The sequence below is a fragment of the Hippopotamus amphibius genome, chromosome X (assembly GCF_030028045.1).
Source record: "Hippopotamus amphibius kiboko isolate mHipAmp2 chromosome X, mHipAmp2.hap2, whole genome shotgun sequence".
NCBI classification, from domain to species: Eukaryota; Metazoa; Chordata; class Mammalia; order Artiodactyla; family Hippopotamidae; genus Hippopotamus; species Hippopotamus amphibius.
In genome coordinates, this window is record NC_080203.1 from 16,898,370 (window position 1) to 16,907,117 (window position 8,748).

Here is an 8,748-nt window from a genome sequence, read left to right on the forward strand (position 1 = left end):
GAGAGTCTCATAAGACTACTGACTGCTCATTATCCCACACCCACAATGACTCTGTTTGGCTGTGGAGGGGAGGGAAACTATCCTGTGGTAGCTAGAAGGGGATGAAAGATTGAAAGAGAAAGTTTCATATGTGAGAAATCCTTGAGCATGTCTTAATGTGCATGAGAAAGTTCTAGTTAAGAAGGAGAGGATGAATATGAAAGAGATAATTAATGACAAAATTCCCAGGAAAGCAGGGGAGGACATTATCCCAAGCACAAGTAGAAGGAATGGCCTTCAATGAGAAGAGACATCATTCTTCTATTGCAGTGGTTCTCTAACTGGATTGGGCATCAGAATTCCCTGGAGAGCTTGTTAAAACTGGTCAATGCCCCTTCCTCTACCTGAGTTTGTGATTCTGTAGATTTGGAGATGGGGTCTGTAAACCTGCATTTCTAGCAAGTTCCCAGGCAGTGTTGATGCTGCTGTTCTGTTCTGGGGAATTAATTACACTTTGGGAACTACTATCCCATGTAGCAGGGGGAAAGGAAGGTAGGGTGGGTGCAGAGATGGGTAGATACCTATGTTTGGTCACCAGAAGATGAGGGAATTCCTGTCTAATGGCTTCTATTTCCCCTATGAAATGAGAATTGTGGTCAAATATTGAATGTGTGGGGCAAGGTGGGAGGTGGTGCTGGGATAGGAGGTTAGAGGAGAGTGGAGAAGGTTGTAAAAAATGGGTGCAGAAGGCAGATGAGTGAATTGACCAAAAATATGTAGTAAAATTACTGGGCGATATTGCAGGCTCACTTGAGGTCTATGATCATGAATTTTACAATAGGCTCAATCTGCCCAATTGTGTGACTTTTTCCAGTAGACATGGAGAAAGTAAATTATCAGTTTTACCCAAGACTGAGGTTTTGTTACTCTAGTGTCTCAAGAAGACATCTAGTAGCTCATGCTAGAAACGTGGCATCACCGTTGATTCCTCCCTTATTCCCATAACCAATGCATCATCAATATTAATAACTAACAGTATCAATCGTGCTTACTATGCTCTAAGAAATGTTATAAACATGTTGTGTATATTAATTCATTTCATCCTGACATTTTCTATAAGTACTGTTATTATCGTCATTTTGTAAATGAGGACACTGAGGCCCAGAGAAATTATGGATTTGTCCAAATCCATGCAGCTAGGAAGTGGCAGAGCCAGGCTTCAAACCAGGCATTCTAGCACCAGGGGCTAGTTCTTAGGTAGACTATCTATTCTGCACTGCACTGTTTCAACTTCCCAACTATCTTTTTTTTCTTTTTTCGGCTGTGCTGTGGGGCATGTGGGAATTTGAGTCCTAACCACTGGTGCACCAGGGAATTCCCCCAACTATCTTTCTGATTTATCTACTTTTCACCCTGTCCACAACCCCTACCCTAGTCCAAGCCACGTCATAGTTCACACAGCCTTAAATTCCTTTCTCCAGCTTCCATGCTTGCCCCTTTAGCACTCATTCTCCACGGAGTTGAGTCATCTTTCAAAAATACCAATCAGCTCAAGTGCTTCTAGATTAAAGCTCTTTGGCGGCTCCCATTGTTCTTAGCATAAACCCCCGAAAATCCTCACTCTGACTTAAAGGATCCTGGATAATCTGACGCTTTCCTAACCTTCCAACTAGATTAACTGTCATTGTTCTCCCTAAATCACCATGTTCCAGCCATAGTGGCTTCCTTTAAATTCTTCACATACACAGCATTCTTTCCCTCAGCAGGGCCTTTGCACATGCTGTTGCTGCTATCTAGAATGTACTTCCAATGGGTGGTTGCTTCTCATCCTTAAAGTCTCAGCTTCCGTGACACTACCTCCAGAGAGATCTTCCCTGGCTACTGTAAATAGGTCTCCTCCCCTTGCACACACACTTTTTAAAAAAAATTCTCTATTGTTGCAACTTACTTTATGCACAGTGGTTTTCACTATTTTTTTGTTTTCTTGTTTACTTTCTCACAGCCTCCCCCCCACCTAGAACCTAAACTTCATGAAGGCCCCTGCCTTCAAGTCCATTTTATCACCATTGTATACCAGCCCCTACCATAGTGACCAACACAGAGTAGGTACCCAGTGAATATTTGGCAAGTGAATGAATTAATGAATTGGAGGTAGCCTAGTAGTGATGTCTGACAGGAAGCTGGATATGCAGGTTGAGGAACCCAAGGGAGAGATCTGGCACAGATATATGACCAGGGATCCAACCTGTGTCCCCTGCATTGGCAGGCAGATTCTTAACCACTGTGCCACAAGGGAAGCCCTGTGATTTCTGATTTATAATATATAATTACAAATAGTACATATTATTGCAGCTAATAAAGCTGATAGAGGCCCTTGTTTTCTGTTAAATTTTTTCATATATATTTAGTTTTTTAATTTTAATAAAGTTACAGAAATAACAAAGCCTTTGAGAACCACTGTTGAACATATTTAGCTTGCAGTTTATTTTATTTTATTTTTTAAATTTTTGACCGCGCCTCATGGCTTGTGAAATCTTAGTTCCCTGACCAGAGATTGAACCTGCGCCCTCAGCAGTGGAAACACGGAGTCCTAACCACTGGACCACCAGGGAATTCCGTAGATTGCAGCTTGGAAAAAAAAAAAGAATGAGCCATCAAAGCAGTTTGATAATGAATGAATGCTTTTATAGTTAAATGAATCAATCTTTTCATTTATGCCATCTGGGTTTTGTGTCAGGCAGTCCTTTTGGTTCTACCTTCAAAATATATCCAGAATCAGACAACTTACCACCACTGGCACTACTGTCCCCACCATCCAGGTGTTCTTATAATAGCTTTCCAATTGATCTCCCTGCTCTCACCCTTGCTCCTATGAATGAAAAATGTTGCCTGCCTTATTAGCAAACAAAGGATGCTGCGGCCATCAAGCCATGAGTCACTACTGCCACCCCGATGGGGAGCCCTGAGGGAACTTAGGATGGAGACAAAATGGCTGCCCCCTGCCAGGCCATCAGCCACTGCAGCCAACCCCAGAGGTTCACCCTGAGGGGACTCAGGATGGGAAAGAACAGGATACTGGCCTTAGAAAACTGTGGTGCATGTCAAAGCAATGATTTCAGTGAGGCCAGACTCTTGCATCTTCCCATACATAGAAAAAGTGTTAAATTTATTAACTTGAGAAGTCTGGTTTTCTTTAATTAACAGTAATCTTTTGATGTTCCAACTACCTGTGTTTTTGTTGCAAAAAATCCTACATATAGCCGGCTCCCCCCCACCTCTTCGGAGCAGTCCCTCAGAGCGATCTGAGAGGCTGTCTTCTGGGCTTAAATCCTCAGAAATACTGCCAAATAAAACATAATTCTCAGCTTTTAGGTTGTTCATTTTTTTCAGTGGACACTCCCTACAGCGTCTCCTGCACACAGCAGCAATGTAATCCTGTTCCGGGGTAAGACAGATGGCGTCCCTCCTCTGCTCAAGGCCTTACAGTGGCTCCTGATTTCAGTTACAGTAAAAGGTGAAGGGGAGCGGAATTGGCCACATCAAAGTCAAAATATGCCTCTTAGGCATGAGGATTATTTTGAGCTGATTATTTTAAAGAAACTGCAGACACAAGAGAAGCTTTGAAAATCGAGAAGTTACCCTTTGGTAAGAGATATTTACATTTATAAGGGAAATCTCCATTTGTGTCTTCTTCTCTTTACCAGGAAGAGGAGGATGATCTTATCTCTAGAAACTCTTATCAATGGAGAACATAATAATTTCGATTTGCATCACAACCACATTCTTGTTTACTGTGCTTTGCTTGACAGCCTCCCATAACTGGCTCCTACAACATCTCTTTTAGCTGAAGATGGTATGTAAAATGATGGCTTGAGGGGGGGAGGGGCAAAATAGGGGTAGGGGAATAAGCGGTACAAACTATTATGTATACAATAAGCTACAAGGATATGCTGTACAACACAGGGACTATAGCCAATATTTTATAATAACTAAATGGAGTATAACCTTAAAACTTGTGAATCACTATATTGTACACCTGTAACATAATATTGTCCATCAACTATACTTCAATTAAAAAATAAAACAAACAATGAAGACCCAATGCAGCCAATAAATAAATAAACAAATAAATAAATTTAAAAAATAATGGCTTGAGTCATTTCCTGTATTACTGTTTTCCCGGGTATCTCCCGCGTATAAAGGACGTATGCATATTATTAAACTTCCGTTTGTTTTTCTCCTATTGATGTCTTTTTTTGGGGGGGCGGGGGGAGGGTGGTTCTTAGCCAAGAACCTAGAAGAATAGAGGGAAAATTATTTTCCTCCCCAACAAAGGCAAAGTCTTTACCAATGGCCTACAAAACCCTCCATGATCTGGCCCCTCTGCTACTTATCAGCCTTATGTTCTACTGCTTTTGTGTTCTGCTCACTCAATTTCAGCCACACTGGCCTCTTTGCTGTTCTTAGAATGGGGCAGGTATGCTTCAGTCTTCCTGGCCTGCTCTTTCCCCAGATGGCTCTTCCCCCAGGTGGCCTACTCTCTCCTTTATCTTTACTTCAATGTCACATTCTTGGTTGAGGCCAACGACACCCTCCCCGCCTTACTCTCCTCTATGGCTTTCATAGCATCTTTCATCTTCAAACACACTTTGTAATTTATTTATTTGGTTTATTGTTTATTGTGTAGCTTTCCTCACTAAAATGTTAGCTTCAGGTATGCAGGGACCTTTGTCTTTTTGCTCACTGATGTATTCCCAGCACCCAAAACAGTACTGACACATAACAGGCACTGAATAAATATTTGTTAAGTGAAAAAAGTGATTGAAAGGATGGATGTTCCTCATGACAACATTATAAAAACACCTACCCATTTTTCCTCTAGGACTTCAGTGGTTCTACATTTTACACTTAAACCCCTGAGCTGGAATTTATTTTAGAATAAAAAGTGTGGTATGAATCCAGATTTTTTTCCCCTTCAAACAGCTCTCTAATTGTCTTGACAAAATTAATTGAAAAATAAATTACTCCCACCCCCACCCCCCGCCATTTTGAAACATTTCTTTAAGTCATACTTCAGTTCCTTTTGAGGGACTATTAAGTTTGGTTGAAAGTCATCAACTCCTTCATTGTAGAGAAAGACACAGTAGAATTATATCTTCACTCATTCTGCCAGCTCCTATATAGATATCAGGGCCGTACATCAGTTAAAAAGGTTTTTTTCCCTTGCTTGAAGCTAAGTAGGCTATCTTCTGGACAGTGGCTTGGAAAGCCTCCCAATCTTTAATCACATACAATTCTTTCCTCCCTTCCTTCTTGCTTCATTCCAGATAACAGACGTTTTTAAAACATGTGGCAGGATATCTTTCTGTAGTTTGGAAAACAGGCATGACTGGCTGCAGAGTGACCTTACATCTGCCCTTTCTGTAAAAATGCAAGGCTGACAGGAGAGCTTCCATTTACTCATCTCAGAGTGATCCCTAGCTTGATGACTGAAGGTTATTTCTTAGTCATTTAACGGGTTGGAGCTTTTAAAACATGGAGTGTTTTTGTTTTATTCTTGTTCGTTTAGTAAAAAAAAAAAATGTGAGCCCTTTTCAGGTAACTTGGAATTTAAGGCAAGGCCACCAGTATTCATTAAATCCTTACTACGCACCCATCTTATACTAAGTACCATGGAGGATAAAAAGAGCTTGTAATTCATTTAGCCAGCAGTTATTTAGCACTGATTATATTCCAAGGATACCTAGTGGCGAAGTAACATCACTTGACTCAGATCATCAGTGAATCATTGAGATGGTATCTGGAGAGAAACGAGGCAAAGAAAAAATTACAGTAAAAAGACAGTTATAACTGTATTTAATGATAATCCAAAGGAGGAAATAGAAAGTAGTAAAGGGAAAAACCTAGAAGATCCCTGAGGGGGAAGGATGGGTTTCAGAGATTTGTTTTGGGCAGTGTGAGACCTGCTTACCCAACTGCCTGTGCCAGAGCCCTCGCACTGAGCTTGCCCACATCCCCTCTCTCGGGACTACATCAGCAACAAACACCCTGCTTCCTGCCCCTCCCTTCCCCAGTACAGTCTCCAGACTGCAGCCACAGTGATCTCTTTAAGATGAAATCTGATTATCTTGCTCCACCTCTTAAAAATGCTCCCCTCTCCAGTGCCCTCTGATCAGGTCAGTAGGCCCTCTGCCTCCCTCTCCAGCTACTTGCTTTGTCCTGTCTCACCTCTGGATTCTAACCTACAGCCATAATGATCCTCTCCTACAAATTCCTCAACTAGCCATTCCCCACCCCCTCCCTCTCTCTTCTGGTCCTCGGAACTGCTAGCCCCCGAATCTAGAGCACTCCACTCCCCACCCCCCACATTCCAGAACACGGAACCGCAAAGACCAGAGTGATCTGTTCCACAGGGAGACACATTTCCTTCTCAAGACCCAGGGGGACAGGAACATCTATGACAGAGACAGCTCTGTTCTGCCCTAGACTGGCAGTTTCTGTAGTCCTTCTGTCTAGATCTGAGATAGATAAAAAGCACCTGCTGGCCCAGGGGGCATTTCTCCTAGTTCTGCCTAGGGGTGCAGACTCTGCTTGCTGAGCTGTGCATTAAGTGGTTTTTGCCAATCTGGCCAATCCCCAACTATCGCCAGAGCCAATAATTTACATAACTCATTCTGAAGGCAAGTGGACATGACTTTTGCTTTACTTGTTATTATCTGGCTGAGAAAAGGAAAAATAAGAAAAAATATTCTATTGAGAACTATTCCCTCCATTATTGTTAATAATTCGGAGCTGATTCCAAAACTCCTTGGGGCTTTTACCCATGACCTGAACATCATTTACTACCACCTGTCCGCAATACCATAATTCACCACTGGCAGAGTAACTGTAACTGTCAAGAAGAAAAGTAACAATTGTCCATAAATTCTACACTTCCGCCAAGATAAACTGGTAACATTTTAGCACATTTTCTTTTAGTGTTTTTCCCTCCACATGTCTTTTTTAGTAGTTAATACTGGGTGATTTGGGGACTTCTTTTCTTTTCCCCGTTGTATTCTCTTCTTTGGTGGTCTCATTAATTCTGATGAGTTTTATTACTATTTCTGAAATGAGAAATTTAGCCCTTATCTCTGAGCATCAGATTTATCCATCCCCCACCCCCATTCCCAAACTTGCTCCTTTACAGCCATATTGGTAAATGGCCACCAGCTACTAATACCAGATATTTAGTCATCCATAATGACCCTGTTTTTGAATTTCACCCCAATGCTTTCCCATCTGATTTGTTAACAAATCCTGTCCATGCTACCTGCCATATGCAACTAGCAAATATTCCTTCCTCCCCAGATCCACTGCCACAACCCTAATTCAAGGCACTGTCTTCTCTCTCCTGGTCTGTTCTCACAGCCCCATTGGTGTCCCTGCTTCCACACTTATCCCCTGCAATCTTTTAATGGGTTCGAATGTTCTGCCTACCTCTACTCCCTTTTTTTTTTTTTTGATTTTTTTTTTATTTTTTAATTGGGGTGTAGTTGCTCTACAATGCTGTGTTAGTTTCTGCTTTACATCAAAGTGAATCATCTATATGTACACATATATCCCCTCTTTTTTGGATTTCCTTCCCATTTAGCTCACCACAGAGCATTGAGTAGAATTCCCTGTGCGATATAGTAGGTTTTCATTAGTTATCTCTTTTATACATAGTAGTGTATATACGTCAATCCCAATCTCCCAATTCATCCCACCCCTTGTTTCTCCCCTTGGTCTACTCCCTTATTTTATGCCCCTTAAATTCCGGCCACCCTGGATCCCTTTCTGTCCCTTGATACATGCAAGCTCTTTCCCTCCATTTTGCGCTTCTTTTTCTGAAAAGCTTCCGACCCCCCACCCCCACCCCCAGCTTTCCCATGGCGGGTTTCTTTCCTTCCTTCAGATCTGATTTCCAAAGTCACCTCTTCAGATAGACCTTCCCTGAGGACTAAATTGAATTTGGTCTCCCAAACATTGTCCATCAAAGCACCGAGTTTACTTCCTCCCTGGCACTAATCACAACATGCAATTGTTTTATTTGTTAATTGTATTTAAATTTCTTCTTTCGTTTTTAAAGAAATCAGAAAATCAAAAATTTTTGTAATCCTCTCCATGAGTAGGATTGGCAGGTAAAAGATAAAATCTCCAGTTAAACTTGAATTTCAGATAAACAGCGATTAAGTTTATTTCATATGATATTGAGAAAAGTATTTGTTATCTGGAATTCAGACTTGCCTGGGCGTCCTGTATTTTCATTTGCTACATCTGGCAGCCTTACCAACGAGCCGCGTTGCCCTTGTCTCGCTTGGTCTGGGTTGTACCCTCACGGCCAAGCCCAGAGCCTGCCTGCCATTTAGTAGGTGCTCAGTAATTGTTCTATATAAACGGATTATCTGTCTGTTTAGCACAGATTTTTTTCCCACCTGACATTTACTTATCACAATTTTCCCCATTCACTGAAAATTCTTGTTAAAGATATTTGGGAAAAATGTGTTTTATTATCTAAACTTCTTTGTTTCTAATTTCTGCAAAGCTGGCACAGTTCTACCCTCATTACATTGTTCTGAGAGTTAAATGAGTTAATAGGTGTAAAGTTCAGCACCGTGCCCGACCCACCAGAACACGCGAAAAATTTCAGTTCTTTATTACATGCAGCCGTGAACCATTTTGGTGGAACGCAAAAACGCGGGTTTGTGCAGCACCGGTGGGGGCTGGGAAAACGGTTAGAAACCGGGGCCG